The sequence below is a fragment of the Lacerta agilis genome, chromosome 3, assembly GCF_009819535.1.
Source record: "Lacerta agilis isolate rLacAgi1 chromosome 3, rLacAgi1.pri, whole genome shotgun sequence".
NCBI lineage: Eukaryota > Metazoa > Chordata > Lepidosauria > Squamata > Lacertidae > Lacerta > Lacerta agilis.
This window is the reverse complement of record NC_046314.1, coordinates 39,236,852-39,257,271: the sequence shown is the minus strand read 5'-3', so window position 1 is coordinate 39,257,271 and position 20,420 is coordinate 39,236,852.

Below are 20,420 nucleotides of genomic sequence, written 5' to 3'. Positions count from 1 at the left end.
ATGTGAAGAGAGTATAAAGATGATAGAGATTTTTATATTTTAAAATATTGAATATATGTTTGCAAACAAAAGACAAGGCAGGACTTCTACGTATTTCCATAAACTTTCTATTTAAGAATGGTGTTAGGAACGGTAGCAGAATGGTGGAGAGGGGCGGTGGCACCTGCCTGAGCTGACAGGAGGGTCACTGCTGCTTAAGAGGAAGGAGAAGCGGAGGGGCATGGTGCTAGCAAGGTTGGCACTCTGCAATTTGTATCAGCAGGAACACCATATTGTCACCACCAATGCATTTGCCCAGTGACCTGCCTGCTGCCTTGTCCCTCCCTCCTGGTAAGCAGCAATGATCTACCTACTGGGGTGTCAGGTAACCATCGCTACTATTTCCCACCATCCACTCCAGGGTAGGGTGCCGTGGAAAATCACCCCTTCTATTTCTGTAGTTCTACAAATAATTTGCTCACACACCTTTGTCACAGTATAGGTAAGGCTGCAATCCTATATGGTGCACCCTTTTCTGCAAGGAAGTCCCACTGCACAGTGGTGCTTACCTCTGGAGTAGACATGCATGATATCACACTGCAAACCTTACTGCTAGCTTGTTTTTGAGTGTGTTCCCAAGAGCAGAAGAATATATTGCAAAGGTTTGGGTCATCTGAAGCCGGCTCTTTCCAGGGACAGTGCCCTGCAGTGTGTTGACAGACTTCTGCCACATCTTGTGGTGACACTGGCAACTGGTGTAATGCAAGGAGCTTCAGTCAGAATGGAAAAAAATGGCCACGCTTCAGTAGATTGGCAGAAGCGGCAGTGTACATTTCTTATAACCTCTTTGAAACCCTACAAGTAGGATGTTTCTAGTTGCTGGGTAAGAAACCTAAACCATACATATTTTCTGCTTGCACCACCATGGGCAACAGTTCTTCCCCTTCAATACACAAAACTTTAGCATTTCCCTGCCCCCATCCCAACAAACACTTGATTATAATTTTTTTTCCTGGTTGTTTTCTGAATATTTGTTTTGCCCATAGACCTTGAAAGGAAGAAAAACATCAACGAGACACCATTAAAATAACTATACCGCTGTGCTATGTAGAATACTAGAACTACAACTGCAGAATAAACTGTTCGTTATCCTTTTAGCAATCTTACATCTGCAGAGCAGTGAAACAAGAGTAGAAGTATTTAGGTCTAGAAATAATTGTGTCTGGCTATTCCAATTGCAGGTAGAATTTGTTCAGACTTAAGCAGCGGCTCTTGTCAGATAAGTTCCAAGAAGTTCTTGTATCCGTTATCCTGGTATTTCAAATTGAGCGTCCAATTTTAAACTCAAGCCACAAGGTTGGGATCCAAAAAGCCTAGTGAACAAAGAAGAAGTGTTTCCACAGGTGCATAGGGTGTCAAAGAGTTTCCTTTCAGCAGCATCTCTTCACACCACTTTTGGACCCTACTCTGGGGAGCCCACCAACTTCCAAAATTGGCTTTTTGAGTGGCTATAGTGGGAAGGGCAGGAAATATGCACAGTGTTCTGTGCACGGCTCTTAGGATCCTGGCCGATATTGTGTGGTTCCTTAAACCCATAACATCAACCTCCTTGTGAAGGTTTATGTTTCACGTATTAGACGTCTGTTCTGCTAACCTGCATAACTGTAAATCTTGAAGTATATTGTGTGAACACTCAGCAAGCACAATGTCATAAAAGCACATTAGGTTTATAGTTCTGGACCCTCTTACTGTAGCAGCAAACTCTTGTTTCAGTAGGATTTCCCTGAAGATGCAGGATTGTAGTTCTAAAAGTGTTGGCATGACAAAAATGGTTGTGCCAATAAGTGGAAGCAAATATGGCACCTCAAATGATGCTAAACGTGTATCTGAATTGAAAAATTTTGAATTTAGGATTCTGGATGAGGTTCTCCTTGAGTTTGGATGTCTCATATCAGTGTTTTACACGTTTCTAATCTTAAGGTTGTCAGATATCCTGAACAATTGTTTTATTTGTTGCACGAATGCTGTTACAAAGGCAGTCAAGTTTCAGATAACAAAAATATATTAAATAAGATCCCTGCATTGCAGGGGCTTGGATTAGATGATCAGCTCTACAATTCTGTGATTCCAACACAGTTACAAGGAATCCTGCTATAATTGAAAACATTAATATTTAAGTTACACGAAATCTTAAATGGACATAATGCTATATTTAATTTTTTTAACGCAAATGAATTATATGTTGCCATCTTAAAGGAAGCTATACTAAGAAGTGATGAGGCAAAATTGACCATAAAGGTCAAGGTCCTGCTGTCTTGTAGCAAAAAAATGCAGAACAACTAAACCCCCTGGGTATGTATGCACAATTATAACAGTATCTGCTTTGTAATTTCTATTGGATTTCCATTATCCTGCCTTTTTTGCAACATTCCCCCCCCCATATATTAATAAAGCCATGGTATTATAATTGAAACACCTTTTCTCTTAAAATGCAGTTGCTGCTGTACATAGTAAATGGTGTATGATTACAAAGTCCAGCTTTTCATGGAATATAATGAATGCCAAATATGCAGTATATCTGTAATTATATATAGCTGTATTTTGTTTTTTAAAGCCACAGAAATGATATTAAAGTGTGTACCTAAAAACACTTTTTATTAAATTTTGAAAATAAAAATCCTTTAAAACCAACAACAACCCTAAACCTACAGCCATCCTCTTCAGAAAAGTGTCATGCATTTTGACTGTGTGTTACATTTCTTCTTGGGGAACTGTCAGTGTGATATATCTTCCTGTCACTTTCTCCCTGCAGGGTGTTAACATTTTAATATGGTAAACGTAATACAGGAGTGGAACCACCCGCCTCTCAACTACCGCTCCTTAGCTGTCTTTAACATAGCGTGAAACAAGAAAACCTTAAGTACTTGGTACAAGCTTACTTTCGGCAGTGGCAGTCAGAACTCATAACAGGAATTCTGTACAAGGAAATTGTGGTATGACTCTACCGCCTTCTAGGCATGGGCAGTGGAAAATTCTGGCGTAAAGACAAACCATGCAGCAAACTATGGTAGAGATTTTTCTCCCCATAATGTCTCTGGTCTCGATATGCTACAAAAATTAGGGTATAAATGCAACCAGCTGCAAGCTGCAGAGGGATGGGGGTTTGCAGTCACACAAGACAGGAAAAACCCCTTGTTTCTGTAGAATATGTAATGGCTGCATTATTGAAGAAGAAGAAGAAGAAGAAGAAGAAGAAGAGTTTGGATTTGATATCCCGCTTTTCACTACCCGAAGGAGTCTCAAAGCGGCTAACATTCTCCTTTCCCTTCCTCCCCCACAAGAAACACTCTGTGAGGTGAGTGGGGCTGAGAGACTTCAGAGAAGTGTGACTAGCCCAAGGTCGCCCAGCAGCTGCATGTGGAGGAGCGGAGACACGAACCCAGTTCCCCATATTACGAGTCTACCGCTTTTAGCCACTACACTACACTGCCTCTTGTCATTTAAAGGTCTCATCATGAGCCATTTCCCTCAAAACTCTTGTCTCAGGTGTAAAAGTTGAGGAAATAAGTACCACTTGGATGTCATTAGGCACACGGTCGGTAGGCTTGCAGGGAGAAATATATGTGGAGTTCTTTTACGTGCTTAAATTTAAACCTGTTGCTATCTATCCCCTCTTGTCATTTGAAGGTGAAGGTTGTGATAAATGTTGAGCACATGAAGAGTCTAATGCAGGCAGCCAACCAGCGACGTTTTTATTTTGGAACACTGGAATGAACGGCTTGCCGAGCTGAACTAGCCCCTGACAGACCCTTGCTATTTTGCCACATGCCTGAACTCATTCCAAAAGATGTGACAATAGGATGAGAGCTGTTTATCGGCCAGATCTAGAAAATTAACACTCGCATGTATGTTCCACTTGGCTTATCCCTCGCTCTGCACCCCCCAAGTATATGGTCTGTTCTTGCTGCCTGATAAAAGGAGGGAAAGATACGACTCTCTTCTCCAGATGTTTTAGACCACAGCTGTCACCAGGCCAAGAACATGGTCAATGGTGATGGGAGTTGTAGTCCTCAACATCTGGAGGGCACCATGTTGACTACTCCTGGCTTAAATGTTTCAGAATATATTGATTCACTGGCAAATGTTAGCAATGGATGATTGCACCGCACTCGAGGAGGTGTGGAGGTAGAAAATGGTATGGTGGGGACCACAATAGCAATATCTGCTATAATATGAAGGGGTCCTTGGAAACACAGCTATGGCTAAACCAGGTGAGGGTAGCCAATGGGTCTCAAATTCTCAGTGACTTAGGGACTTAGGATAGGTTCCCATGGATTGAGCAGATGAGACCAATAGTGGGTCCAACAGGTGGTTTCTTCACATGCTGTGGAGGGAAGTGAGGGGCAGATGGGGCTTGTCAACCTGGAGAAGGAAAGCTCTGATCCTAAACTTCTGTTAGCATGTGGAATATCTTCAGGAGAAGAAAAGGCTAAGGCCTAAATCCTACACTATATATAGCTCTCCTGAAATCTGGCAAGATTCAAACACCCACCCACCCATCAGGCAGGGTGAATATGCCTGCAAATTTCAAACAAGTCTGCCAAAAATAAAGGTATACAGGTAGATTGTTCCTCTATATCTAATCTCAAACTTTTTCTTTAAAGATTGCCAGCACAAAAAAGCCTGGACCTATTTTCTTGTAATTTTGTAGACTTTATCCTTCCTACTTGATGACCTGCAAATTCCATCTACTTCTGCAAAAAAACCCACCAAATACTGAAAGCGAGGATGAAACTTCATTCCTTCCCAAATTGGCCTTGGCCCCCAAGCCAATTTTTCCATCCTCCAAAGTACTCAATATCAAGGTGAGCCATTTCCCAAAGTGCTGAATCAAGATCTTGTGGTCCCTGATGTAAATACAGCACACAACTTCTGGGCTTTTGATGACACATCTTTCAATTTAGTTTTTCATGTCTGTGCTACTACTGAGTTATAATATTAGACTGTAGATTTCAAATTGTATTTTCTTTTATAGTAAGCTGCTATGGACATTTTTTGGGGGGTGTATCTAAATAATTTAACAAATTAATAGCTAGTAGAGGTATCCCACTTTGGGTAAATAGGCCTGATGCTGATAGGAATTTCTACACATGATCATGTGTCTCATAAAAAGCAGCTAGTGAATCTCCTCAGAGATCACTTTGGTCTTGACAAAATTTCCTCAAGTCTTTTATTGCTTATCACTGTTTCTGACATAATCATTATACAGTATATATGTGTAGGTGCACTACCTTGGGGGGCCAAAGGGCCTTTTGGTCAAAAGGCAGGCGTAAAAATAAACTACCTACCTTTATCCTCCATGGTAGATGTTCTGAGTCTGCCCTGTACCACCAAGTCCTTAATATACCATGTGTCGTATGCTGCAGCGCTCCATTCCCTGCTTCACAAGTGTATGGGATAGATAGTGTACAGTGGTACCTCAGGTTACATATGCTTCAGGTTACAAACTCCGCTAACCCAGAAATAACACTTCAGGTTAAGAACTTTGCTTCAGGAAATTGTGCTCTGGCGGTGCAGTGGCAGTGGGAGTTCCCATTAGCTAAAGTGGTGCTTCAGGTTAAGAACAGTTTCAGGTTAAGAACGGACCTCCAGAGCGAATTAAATTCTTAACCTGAGGTACCACTGTATTATTGACTCACAGAAAATTGAAGGTTTCTTTGAAGTGCAATAGGAATATGCAATAGGAAAAGAGACATCAGGGTGGGGTGAGTCCGCTCTAAGAGTTCAACAAATTGGCCTATTACTTTATTTCCCTCTCAAATGTTAACATTTTTGCCCAGGTTTGGTAAAGCAGCTTAAGAGGGAGAGGTGTACAAATAAACAGATTCGTGGACATGGCATGCTTTGCACTATTATTGTGGTAGTTCTTGTGGACTATGGTAGTCAGGAAATCTACACAGTCACAACGGAGGGGGCAAAGCACACTAAATGGTTCTCTTCAGTAGGTTTCACCATCCTGGTGCACACCTGATGTCATGGACTGCAACTGCCTGACCATTGGCATTGCTGTCCGGGGCTGATGAGAACCATAGTCCAAAGCATCTGCAATAGAAGGGCGACTGGAGGAACCCCAGTGTGTCGCACCAGCTTTACAAAGTGATCCATGTAGGATTGCACGAGGCAGCTACACTCATCGTTCTTGCCGTGTTTCTTGTGATTGTGAAGCAAAGAACTGGGAACAGAACAGAACCACAACCGTGCTCCAATGGACTGTGCTTCTGGCAAGCTTGCTTTGAGCCAATGGACTCCAATGTGATGATTTCCTCATGCTCAGAGAACCTCTGAGCCAAATCAAGTTGGTGGTTGCAGCTACTTTTCCTATGCTGCTGACCGTCATGTAGGCTTAGGTGAGTGCAGCAGTGTGGAGCACCAGGAATGGATTCTGGACAGCTTTCCTGGCCTGTTAATGGTTGGCAGAGTATTTGATGACAGTTGCAAGAATCCGATGCACAGCAGTATCCTTTACAGCAGTTTAATCTTTGTCATCAAATCCTCCAGCAGCCATGATTAATAGCAGCACTTGAGCCTAGTTTGAAAGTTGTATATTTGGCAGCTATGAACTTTGATCTATGGTTTCACTTTAAAGAATCATTATGACACAAACGTCTCCTGTGATCCTTCCCTCTAATTAAACCACACACAAATACAACATGGAGAAATCCGATGCTATTGATATAAGCTCTGTGTTTATTACGATATTTTAGGCACTTTATTAAAGTGGACTGTCCTTCCCAGCAAGATAGTAGATAAGCTCCCTAAGAACAATAATATCAACCAGAAGCATCACAAAAAGGAATTTCCCAAGGCCAGAGTTGGCTTGAAACTGGCTCTGTTGGTTTATACAGCACCCAAAGCTCAGTTAAAGGCTCAGACTTTTTAACCCAAGCTGACATTAGTTTAATTCAATGATCCCTGCTCTTGGGCAGGCTTTTCCACAAACCATTTCCCTTTCGCTGACTGACACACAGTAGCTACCCACAGAAAGCAGAACTGTGTGCAGCAATGGCCGGGAAAATTTACAAATGCATCCAGCATCAAGCTACAAAATGGCTGCTCACAGCCTTGCAAATACGGTAACTATTCACAACAGCTGCCCACTCGATAATGCAAAAGAGGCCCACAGAAATGAACCATTTTGTCGGTCACACACTGCAACTGCTCACCAACCTGGAGACTGCACAACACAGTTTTGCAGAGAGACGCAAGCACCTACATGCAGAGCACTGACATGCATACAGCACCTACATGCAGAAGTGTGCACAGACGCAGACTGCATATACGTGCACACAAGATGCTCACACCTATTTCAACCAACCACAGTGTGCTGCTCAGCACAGCATCCATGATAGACAGCTGCACAAACATGCTTGGCAGCCAGCCGGACAGATGCACACAGCAGTTGCCCCACCCCAAGGTGTGCAGCAGCAGCAGCAGCTCAGAAACATGCACAGAGTGACCCACAAGCATCTATCCACCTACAGTAGCTGCCTGCACAAGCAGGCACAGCAGTTGCCCATGCACACATCTACAGCAGCAGCTCAAATGAATGCACAACTCCATGCAGTGGCTACCTGCACTACTGCACTCTGCAGCTGCCCATAGTAGCTCCCCACACAGATATGCACAGCAGCAAACAAATGCATCTGGCTTGGCTATCAGGAAGCATGGTCCACCCATATAAAATACTGGCCTAAGGTCACCCAGATTGCGAACTACGTGGGGCCTCACGCTGTCCATTTATTTACTCTATAACATTATCTGGAAAGTGTCCATGTGACAAGAGAAGGATGAAATGACAGGTACACATAAGTAATACAAATTACTGATAAGCCCCCTCTCCCAGTCAACAAGTTCAGCAAAGGTGCAGAAGTCCGATTCACCTTTTTCTTTGACTGAATGTGACTTAATATTTTACCATTGTCTGTTCTATTTTTTTTTATTTGAGCATAGCTTTTGTATCATTACTATTTAAACTTATAAGTCAGTCTTTAAAAAAAACGAAAAGTACCTTAAAGCAACTTACAGCAATATAGCACAAAACAGAACAGAAAACCCCCAAACATTTTACTAGTAATAGGGTGTCTTTAATTTAGAACGAAGGCTCATGCAGCCATACAGGATATTTTCTTTGTCGCAAGTAAATTGTTATGTTACAGTTTAACCTTGTCTGGCAAAGGAATGGAAGTTTTGGCAAAAAAAGAGGCTTCCTGTGACTTCCCCCACATATCTGAAACTCGATCCATTTGGTCCAGGACCAATCAAACCCACAGATTTTCTCCAGTGAAGGGTAAATTAATTGGACTCATCGGTGCTCGTAAGTGGTGTGTGTGCCGCAGGTGCCTCTTCAATCACCAAAATGACAACATATGCACGGCATGAATGCAGCCTTTTTCTTTTCCGACACCTCTGTACAATCAAAGTTTGAAACCCGGCTGGAGCTCCTTTAAGACATCCTGGCCCCAATGCTGTCAGCCATATGTTCCTCCATCAACTGGAACTACAAACCCCTGTAACTGTATGAATTACACTGCACTCGGATGTAGCCTGTTCTGCGTTGGCTTTGACTGACAATCTTTGGTCATTTGCTACAGATGCCAGAATTTATTTCTTTGAAGTCTTGTGTATTTGGAGCGGGGGGGGGGGGGCGGAGCTGGGGGAGGGGAGGGGAGGTGCTTTCAAAGACATGGTCCAATGTTATGTTTTGCACAAGCAGGTTTTGTGCAACATCTGTCACAGCTGTGGCTGATGCACTGACGTCTACTTTCTGTTGTAGTCTATCTTGCTAAATTAAAATCAACGATGAGGTAACTAATACACAAATCATGCGGCACAGTTGTACTGACCTGCAGCTTTTTGTGGTTGGCTTCAGTAAATGCAGCGGGAGGAAAGGAGGAAACCTTAATGTCCGGACCTCTGGGTTTTGGGTCAGCAGGCGATTCTGCCACTTCAAAAAGGAAATACAGGATGCTGCAGGGCACGGCTGGTATTCTGCCACTCAATGTAGCAATGGCTTTATAAGAGGATTAGAAAAATTCCTGGAGGGTAAAGTTATCAATGGCTTCTAGTCACCATGGCTGTATGTAAACCTCCAGAATCAGATATGGTATGCCCATGAATATCAATTGATGGGGAACAAGAGTAGTAGTAGTAATAATAATAATTTATTATTTATACCCCATCTGGCTGGGTTTCCTCAGCCACTCAGGGCAGCTTCCAACAAAATATTAAAAATACAATAAAACATCAAACATTAAAAGCTTCCCTAAACTGGGCTGCCCTCAGTTGTCGTCTAAAAGTAAGATAGTGGGGGGAGAATGCTATTGCCCTCATATTCTGCTTGTGGTCTTCCTATAGGCAACGGTTGGCCACTGTGGGGAAAAGGAAACTGGATGAGATGGGTATTTCCTCTGTTCCAGCATAGTTCTTTTTATGGTGAACCACGGCCTTCTTCTTTAAAGTGGTCTAGTGGCAACACACAAGCACACCCACGCACCATTGTATCAGCATCATTTGAAAGATAATTTTGCACTCAGAACTTTCCAGAGAGATGTCTAGTCATTTCCTGGCCATTAAGCTCCATCAAAAAGCCATCAACCACTCACCAGCACTGGTTTGGCCAATGCCAGCATTGTTTCAGAGCAATATCTTGTGGCAGCAGCAAAGCAATGGTTTTGGTTCACAACTTGTGGGTGCTTGTTCCTCTGTGTTGCTTGACATTGGCCTGTGGAATTGCTGTGAATGCTTGACTACCTGCTTTAAAAAAAATTGCACCATTCTGGGATGCTATTCTGTTCTCATGCTTCCATGTCCAATGATTCAGGACAGGAGACTAATTCAATTCAGTTCACATTTAAAGGTGAATCTATCTAATTTGCCCTTGCACCATTGCACTTGATTCTTGCATCATTTCCTGAAACAGACACTCACAAGCACAACAGGAGCTCTGTAAAAATTCTATTACAGTCCCAGGGTCAAAATTATGTAAAACCGAATACCAATTAACCACTCTTCTGATTTCTTCTCAAAATCATCCCCCAAGATGCCAAAACTCTGCAAGGGTTCCAGATGTTTGTTTGCAGTGTCAGGTGTGATTTTCTTGGGGGGGGGATTACCAGCAGGAAAAAGGTTAAGACACTTTTCCACTACTGCATTTCAACTGAAATCCATAGTCTTCTGAGTGTACTTTTTGATGTAAAAAAACCAAACAAACTCCAAACGGTTGGGACTTTAATACATGTATGCATGTAAAGGGCAATTTACATCTTAGGGCCAAAAGAGAGAAAATGACAGGAGATCTATTATCATGACTCCCACTTTTATTTAGAGGGCAGATAGTACTCACAGGGTGTGGGGGTTGATTTGGATCTGGAAAACTAGAAGGAGAAACATATTAACCTTCCCCCAGCAGCACAACCCTGATCCAAATCGCACCTTGCCCTTTTGAAAAAAAATGTGTGAACTCCCACTGTCTTATCTAGTTACACCCTTAACATACTTCACTGAAAGGAAATATCAGAGTTGACCTTTTTGTTAATTAAGCTTTGGCAGGACAATCCTACAAATGTCTGCACAGCTCACCTACCAATGGTTGTGTACATATTACTGACTTAAAATTCAGCTAGGGCATTCTTTCTATCAACTTGGATCAGAACAGGTTTGAGAGGGAGTGCATCAAAATGTGACATTTCTTATAAAAACACCTGGAAGAAATTAATTGTGACTAACATTGTGTATGTACACCACTTCCTAAATCAGTGTCAGGAGCACACTCGATGCAGAGTAAATAGGAATGGGTGTACTCAGCTTGTGTGTGTTCTAACCAAGCCACCAAACTGAAAACGGTGCACTTTGATAGCACTGGCAGAATGCTTGAAATTCATTACCTTATGTACATGGAAGTCACTCACACACAATGACCACAACACTTCATGGCAGAGTTTCCATGCTGGAGAATAAGCACAAAGCTACTTTTTGGTGTTAGCTTGCTGGCAATTGTTCCACTGTTTACAATAATGCAACTTGATCGTTCATGTGGTTGTGGTATAATATAAATGTGTGGACTTATAAAAATGGTGCTAGTCATATTGGAACAGCAAGAGTTGCTCTAAATTTGAGACACGGAGGTTAAACTTGAACCTTTAATGAGGTGGGAAGGCCCGGACAGATAGTTATATGCCATATGCCAGAACGCCACCTCATGCCATTTGTTGTTAAAAATTAAGGGCCAAAGTCTGCAGCAATGAACATCCTTGCTCAACCTAATAGCCTTGAGCATTACATATGAAGCACAGAATTGACTATGATCCACTTCAGAGTGGCCAAAGACCTCATATGTCATAGATGGGCTGAACAGAGGGGGAACGGCTTGTGCCTCTGGCTGCTCCTGGGTTACTAACTAGAGCTGAATTGGATTCCACTTACAACACAAGGGGGATTCTCCCACCCAATCCTATGAGGTGCTTGTGAATGTGGAGTGCCTAAAGGACTTGGGAGTTTGGAGAGACTGGTACTTAAGTAAGAATAGCTTGGCCGTGCTCCAGAGTTTGCAACAAAAGGGAACAGCAACGGGCTACGCTGTCTGACAGAAGTAAGAAAGCAGAGCTGTTGAAATGACAGACATGATTGCTAAAGTCTGCTAAAGAGATAACAACACTTCCACATGAGAAGGAGGGTGAGGAGAGAGAGAGAGAGAGAGAGAGAAAAGAAAGAAACCCAGAGCAGCTGTTAGACACAAAAGGATCTTTGGCTGTGATAAAGAATTTCTCAGCAGGCAGATAATTAGACAGAATCCAGGCACCAGTCAGCAATCAATGCCACATTACATGAATAGAAAATAAAGAAAACCTAAGGAGAACCTGTTTTCTTATTTTAATTTATTGCCCACCCTTCGCCTTAAGGGCCCAGGGTGGATTACAGCAATTTAAAATACAACACAGAAGGGACATGAATGTTTCCCCACATAAATACAGTTCACGTCATAGTACAAAGCATGTTTGCTATGGCTGCATGTTCTTCTGTATCTTGGTTATACTGAAGTAAATGTTATGTGTGGCTTCACAGATACACATAAGATGATGGTTGTGTGCATGGGATGTGCAAAAGGTGTGCACATCTGCACCATCCTCCTTGCTACCTCATTACACCTATGCAATCACAGGAATCCAAAGATCTCTGCAAGTATCGCAAGGGGTTTGTCTGCCTTCCTTGAGAGCACATTTATTTCATGAATGGGCGAATTCTTAAGGCCACAGTCTTTCAAAAACTGTCAGACATTTTAACCATCAAAAGAGGGTTGTGGGAGAAAGATTGCTGCCGTTGGCATCTGTCTGTCTTGAAAGACAGTGGAGTGCTCCGTTAGCAGCACCAAAGTGACCTCTCTGGAGGGCAAGCCTGGCTAATGTGTATGGAGGTCCTGGCTGCCCAAACAAGACCCCTCTCTCGGCCTTGCTGATGTGGTCCAAAGGACAGTAGAAAAATACATCTGGCACAAGCTTGGCTGCAGGAGCTGCTGGAAGGAGGAGTACAAGGCGCCATCCAACCACCTTAGAAACTCCACTCTGAATTTGTGCACGGTTTATTCCTTAGCCTTTTCTTCTACCAAAGATAGCCCACAAGGCAGTGAAAGTTAAGGTCAGGGTTTTCCTTCTCCTAGATGGGCTACCTTCCCAGGTTGATGAGCCCCATCTGTCCCTCACTTCCCTCTACAGCATGTAGAGAAACTGCCTTAATGACCATCGAACCACTATTGGTCTCATCGGCTCGATCTGCCAGAGCCTATCTTTGCATGCAGGGAAATGCAAGTGTTTGAGACCCATTGGCTCCCTCACCTGGTGCAGTTGGCCAGTCGGAGTCATCTCCCAGGGTGCGGCCGCTGCTGCATGCTGACAAGATCTAGGAGCCACAGTAGATTCTTAGGAGCATGCTTTTTTTACCATCTAAGCCAATTATGCTTAACACATCTACGTGGAACAAGAGGCACTGAAATCAGTGGCTCTGGCTTCCTGGTACATTGGTTCATTTCAGAAATCTGAATGTTCCTGTGCAGCTAATGTCCCTGTCTCTCTCATGTAACTCGTGTCTGCATATGTATTTGACAACATCTCACCAACATTTGGAGAGAGATCATGTTCATACTGAGATTAGGATGCGCTGTCCCTGCCTGGAATGTCACTTGATAGGTTCCAGCAATGCTCTTCCCTGCCCTGATTCAAGCACTTCGACATCTGCTGATGACTCTGTGGATAACTGGCATGATTTGCAATGTGCTTCTTAGCAAGCTGAGCAGCAGAATACACTAACGTGGAGAGTTTTGTCGCCACCAGAAATAGAAACTTCTGCAGACAGCCCACTCGTCTTGCTGCAGTTCCCTTGCCTTTTGCCTTCAGCACGACTCACTTGGTGTTAGATGAATGTGTGAAGATACAGCGAAGATTTCATGATTCAGTTGAAAGATTCCATTTTGACACTATCTTTCGGCAATTTGCTTCAGAGTGACACCCAGTATTGCTTGTTAACAGCATGTATTGTTAAGAAGCATATCGCAAGAGAGGTGTCCATTTCCTTGCTCAAACATCTTTTGAGTTTTTCAGGGCATCTAGGGACCCCTGCAGACTAGTTTTTTAGGGGGTGCATTCTGCAACAGGGCACAGATACAACAACAGTGCAATTGTGGTGGATTTATACTGGCTCATTCACATGTCATTATGCTTTATTAGTTGCATTAGCGATGCTCCCCCAGCTTTGCCACATTATTGGAACTGGGAGGGTCAACAAATGCAGAGAGGGAAACAAAAAATCCAGAACACTTGTGGTATAAACAGTTACAGGATTTCAGCAGGAACATAGGGAACGTGCATTCATTGAAGCAAAGTAGTATATCCACCCTCCAACTTTTGCAAGCACAAACAGTATTGAAAGTAGGGTAGTGCTTAACTTTTCTGAATATGTAACTACCATTATGAGTACAAATAATCATGAACCCACAATAAAAAGGATGTCCAGAGAGGCTGGTTGTAGCTCAGGAAAAGAGCTTTTAGCTCAATCCTGAAGCCTGTGTTGGCATGTAAAAGTCCCAGCATAAGGTAAAAGGTAAAGGACCCCTGGACGGTTAAGTCCAGTCAAAGGTGACTATGGGGTTGTGGCACTCATCTCACTTTCAGGCCAAGATAGCCAACGTTTTCCACAGAAAGCTTTCCGGGTCATGTGGCCAGCTTGACTAAACCGCTTCTGATGCAATAGAACACCGTGACAGAAACCAGAGTGCACGGAAACGCAGTTTACCTTCCTGCCACAGCGGTACCTGTTTATCTACTTGCACTTGCGTGCTTTTGAGCTACTAGGTTGGCAGGAGCTGGGACAGAGCAAGGGGAGCTTACCCCGTTGTGGGAATTCGAACCACCAACCTTCTGATCGGCAAGCCCAAGAGGCTCAGTGGTTTAGACCACAGCGCCACCCGCATCCAGGTCCCAGCATAGAGCTGGGAGAAACCCTAGAGAACCACTGCCACTCAGTGTTTGTGGACAAGGCTGACCTTAGATGGACCATTAGCCTGACTTAGTATAATGTAGCACCCTATGTTGCTGTGCATTATATGGGGAGATTATCCAAAGGGTGTACAGATAGGCATTTTCCTGCAGGGCTGTGCCTTCTTTGAAGGAGCTCCAGAAGCAGCATGTCACCCCTGCTTTTTCCATTGCAGCTTTGGCAAAGTGTCCACACAAGATACATGCAATTCCAGATGGCATATTGAAGTGGCCCTGAAGTTAGTTCTGGTTGTCTAATGAATTACTGACAGCACAATGCCTTCTATTCTGAAATTAAGAGATCAGTGAGCCTTGCTCCGAAAGAAGTGGAGCTAGGATTGTATGATAAAAACGTGCGTAAGCTAAGAAACCCTAAAGACCAAAATGGTAGAGCCTAAGCCTATTACACTTGTGAATTTTATTTCCTTTTAAGGGTTGCAGAACACACAACAGCTCTGTCAGAAAGAAAGAGTTGCCAGTTAAGGTGATAAAACTCTTAATTAGGTTAGCAGAACAGGGTGGGGGTGGTCTAAATGCCAGTGGAGTTTCATTCTTCAAATCAACTCTTTCTTTCTTTCTTTCTTTCTTTCTTTCTTTCTTTCTTTCTTTCTTTCTTTCTTTTAGCTTAAAAGGGACCCCTGACCATTAGGTCCAGTCGCAGATGACTCTGGGGTTGTGGGTCTCATCTCATTTTACTGGCCGAGGGAGCCGGCATACAGCTTCCGGGTCATGTGGCCAGCATGACTAAGCTGCTTCTGGCAAACCAGAGCAGCACACAGAAACGCTGTTTACCTTCCTGCCAGAGTGGTACCTATTTATCTACTTGCACTTTGATGTGCTTTCGAACTGCTAGGTGGGCAGGAGCTGGGACCGAGCAATGGGAGCTCACCCCGTTGCGGAGATTCAAACCGCTGACCTTCTGATCGGCAAGCCCTAGGCTCTGTGGTTTAACCCACAGCGCCACCCGCATTAGCTTACTGTTTTCTTATGGGGAAAATTGACAGTAAAAAACCTGGATGCAGTACATTGTGGGTATTTTACATTCATAGATGTCAAGAGCTCTGGATGAGTTTGCCCTGAAAAGCTATGTAGCAGCAGTGATCCCAGAGCTTCTGCAGCATCACCTTTCCCTTTTGGAAAAGGATAATCAAAACCCCTCCCCCTCTACCCCCCCCATATCCTTTTTAAATATCCAAAAGGGCCACCCATGTAGGCAGCTGCCATGTTTGGCTGTCAATCAGAGACATAAAATCTGAGCCAAAATGGGGTAGAAATCCTTTGCAGGTTGTGTAGAGACATCTAATTTTAGCCTTGGGATGATATGAAGAATGATTGGCCCAGGCACTTGTCCAAAGCACAGCAAGGGTTGTGGCAGCACAATGACCAACAACTGCATAAATATGAGATGGGCCACGGCTGTTTGAAGAGATACCACAAATTATTTGAAGCGAGAAGTTACCTCCTCTCTCTCTCTCTCTCTCTCTCTCTCTCTCTCTCTCTTTCCAGCTCTTGGGTCTAAGACTATTGAAATATGGTGCTTACTGTCAGTTGCTTCCACGTCAGGAGTGATTCTTACAAGTACTTCTTTTTCAGCATCAAAATGATGAGGGTATGGTCGTTACTTTTTGCAGGGTTACTATTATTTTAGCAAAATATGTTCAATGCAGCTAGTGCTGGATACTGCACTAGGTGGGACATGCCTGACCCAGAAAGCCCTTTTTATATTCTTATTTTCTAAGTGGAATGGCTACATTTGGAAATATTGTAAATTGCTTTGTGATTGAAAAAATAGAGCATTTGGAAATATTGTAAATTGCTCTATGATTAAAAGAAATTAGAGCATTTGGAATATTGTAAATTGCTTTGCGATTAAAAAATTAGAGCCTTCCTATAAAATAATCAACCGAGACTCTGAAGACCAAGGCTTTTTTTTAGCCAGAGCTCATTGGAGCTCAGCTCTGGCACCTCTCAGGTGGGCACCATTGCCATTCAAAGAAAACAAGGGAGAGGTTCATTGTGAGCTCCAGCACCATTTCCCCCTAGAAAAACAGCACTGCTGAAGATCAACCTGGCAATTAATGGGTCACGTTCAAGTTTCTCCAGTCCTGAGTAAAAACTGCATTTTAAAAGAGCACTAGAACTGATTCTACCTCTTCATTATTCCAAGCATGGTACCTATTGTTTACAGGAACTTCATTATATCTGCCCTCTTCAAGGTTTAAGGATAAGGCATTAAAGCACCCAAGGAAGAAACTTCCCTGTATTTTGGAACAGATATCCAGTTTAAAAAAGGCATCCCATTCTTAGATTTAAGACACGGCAAACCTAGTGACCCCAAGGAACAAGATTCCTGGGCTGTCACATACAGATGTTGTAGGTTGATATCTATCCATCCCTGTTTACCAATGTGGTAAGGCAGAGTACAGAAGAACTGCTGAACTGTGGACTTCATCTTTCAAGTGGGAGTGCAGTCCTGCATAAGACCACAAGTAAATCACCATTTGATTTCCCAACTCACAGCACTCTGACCTCAGTTTTTTCACCCTCATCCACTCCAGAAATACCCTCAAACTCTACTTTAGCTCAGAGAATGAAAATGAGACGTAGAGTAGAAATCTTGACTGTAATGAATTCAAACAATTTTCATCACCCCAAACCACCCAAAGCTGAGGGAAGCTACCACCTGCTCCAGCACAGTGCTCTAAAATGGCAGGTTTGAAACTAGGCCGAAGCAGAGTCTACTTCAGCATTGTTCCCATGGGTCATTCCACTGTGGAGCTCCTGAGGCTCAGCAAGTAACAAAGCATTTTTGTTAAGAAAGCCATGTTGTCTTCAAGATAAGTCTACCTCCCAAGAGGAATTCAACCTTGGGGGATATTTTCATTCAAAACTGAAAAGAAAGGAAAAGTCTGGGTTAAATACTTTGGCCCAATCCTCAATGCTAAATGACCAATGGCATGGAGAGTGGTTTCATGGGATATATTAAAGTTTTCCAATACTCAAGCACTTCGTCCCTCACAACTGAAAAGGAATGAAAAATCCTGGGTGACCAGCCAAGGTGGAGGATGGTTTCATGAGCTGTATCAAAACACCTGAATACTGAGGCAATTGATAACTTCCTCCAAAAAGAAATGAAAAAGTCTGGGCTGAGTACATTGGCCAAATACTAACCAACCAAGGTCAAGGAAGGGTGGTTTCATGGGATATATTAAAGCACCCAAATACTGAGGCAATTTATGTGTCACTCACAAGGGTGGTGAAAGGAATGCCATCATTCTCCTGGGCTGTCATCGAAACATGGCAGCCTGTCTCCATAAGCCAAATGTCCACATGCCCCCGACGTGGGTCAGGAAGCCTGTTGTGCTTAACTCCTTGCGCTGCCAGTTCCCCTACACACCAGTCAAGACAGAATAACAGCTAATTCACGCATCACTGTCTTGCTTGTACAAGATCTAATCCTGATAAACTTTTGTTACTTCGGTTCATTCGCTGGGCAGAAAAAGTATGGAATCCAACGATTATTTAGAGCTCTCAATAGGGCTCCCTGCCTTTTTCTTTGTCAGTCATATTTGACATGCATGAAATTTGGGAAGTGGGCCTAAAAGCAGCACAATGGATGTTTTTGTTTGACAATCCCTTTATGAAAGATTACAGGTTTAAGTGCTCACTTTCATTTCATGCAATACTGGCAGCAGATGGAGACATACAAAGAAATCAATTTCAGCTTATTCGCTCTGGTTATTTGGATCTCTTCCCAGCTCACTGTTATAGTCCAGAAGCCTAAGGAAAGAAGGAAGAAACAAGATGTATCACTGGTTTGCGATCCCCAAGTACTGTCTTGGATCTAAGTGACCAGAATCCCAGCTTGCTCACAGCTCATCGACATTTGACGCAAAGCTGTTAATTTAGAAACTTGCAACTGAATGACTATGTTACTTCATCTATTGCAGGAACGTCCAACTGATTCTATTTGTATCAGATTAAGCTTGCCCCAAGGGGCCAAAAAAATGTTCTTTAAATCCAAGAATGCCCCAAGTTCACCTGGTATATAAATCTAAACAGTTCATCTGTTTTGGGCAGAGATGTTGCAGTTTTGACACATACAAGAACCCCAATGAAAAAGGTCACGAGAAAAATCTGTGATATGGTGAGGGAAGGGGTGAAAAGAGTTGCAAACAGAAAGGGGCTGTAATTTCTATCATCCAAGGGAATCATTCCAAAAAGGCCTCTGGGTGTGCTAGAAATAGTGTGTGTCAATTCCCTGCACAGCAGGAAACCTGGGTTCAATCTGTGACTGGGAAAGAGTAAGCTTTCGGGTGTGATTATAGCAAAGTGGAACAAAAATGTATTACCGTTTTCAACAGGCAGCCCTCTGGAGGTAAAGAAAGAGCACTCTTAAAATTATACTGGGCAGAGCCTATACCCTGCACATATTTCCTCTTTGTCTGTGGCTGGGTCCCAGGGATGAAGTGCTGACTCAGGCTTCCATGTTCTCATAGGTTCTGCTCCCAGGTATGCACTCAGCAGAGATAGGTAGGTTCACAAAACACTTTCCTTTGCATTAGAAACAATCTAGAGTCTTGCTGCAGGAACGGAGCAACTCATACGGCGATCCCTTCACTCTCATATGCACACAAAGGTAGGCCAAATAAAAGCCGCACTCACCCAGTGGGACTAAGATACGTAACTAGACGGTGCCATTAGAGGTCCCTAATAGGCACATTAGAGGTCCCTAAAAGGCGTCTGAGGCATGGGAAGTCCATATATAAAAATTGTATTAAAATTAGGTATAATTGGAATTGTTTTAATTGGGAATTGTATAATTAATTTGGATTGTAATTTGATCGGTTATTGAAATAATTTCAATGAGATTTGTTGAGATTTGTATTGGAAAATCAATAAATATAATTTTTTAAAAATAGGCACATTTGAGACATCACTTAATGCATGGGTGCTCCTTACAGAGCACAGAAACCAGCTTGGCTTTCATCGCTGTAAAAAGCAAATCAGAGTGTAAAGGAGAACATGAAGATGTCTGCTGGAGTCCAGCGGAGGCTGGTCATTTAGGGTGAAAGAGGTGTTGCCCCACCAAATTAATCTTTACTTCACCTGCATACCTTTCCCTTACAACCAGTCCAGGGAGTGATGCTGCCCATCATTAGCTCTGATTCTGCCTATCATTATCTATCATTATCTCTGGCTCCACCCACTGTTGAGTGGGGCCAGACCATGGGAGCACATACATTTAAAGATCAGATTGGGGGACTGCCCTTCTGGCAATGGGCTGCATTCTGATGCTGGGTATCCCATGTTTCCATCACGGAATATAATGCAAATGCTCAGACTCTACACTTACTGAGATCCCTGAGAAAAAAAATGGCCCCTTCCTGGTAGGCCATGGAGTCCTGGCCCAAAGTGGGGGAGAAAATGCCACCCAGGGTTTATTTTTAGGTTGGAGCATAGACAGTGCTTTGGAAATCCAGGCATTCCTCGATAGCATATATGGTAAGGTTGCAAGTTTTGAACACCAAAGAACCACATTTTTTCCATTGATAAGAGAGATGCTCTCTGGCAGTCATTATATCTGTGATTTATAAGGAACATACAGATCTGCATTACCAGTGTCAAAGTCCACCAATACAAAGCACAGCAAATGGGATTTTTTATCTTTCAGCACAGTACATAGTGGATACATATGATACATTTCTTGGTCTGCATGTAATCAATCTAATGCAAACCATCATCTTCAGAACAGGAGGCTACACTTGAATTGCTTTTGCACGGGCTGGTATCTTAAATATGTTTGACAGTCACAGTTCCCATGATCTTTTGCAAGCTGCGCATGACCACAGCAATATG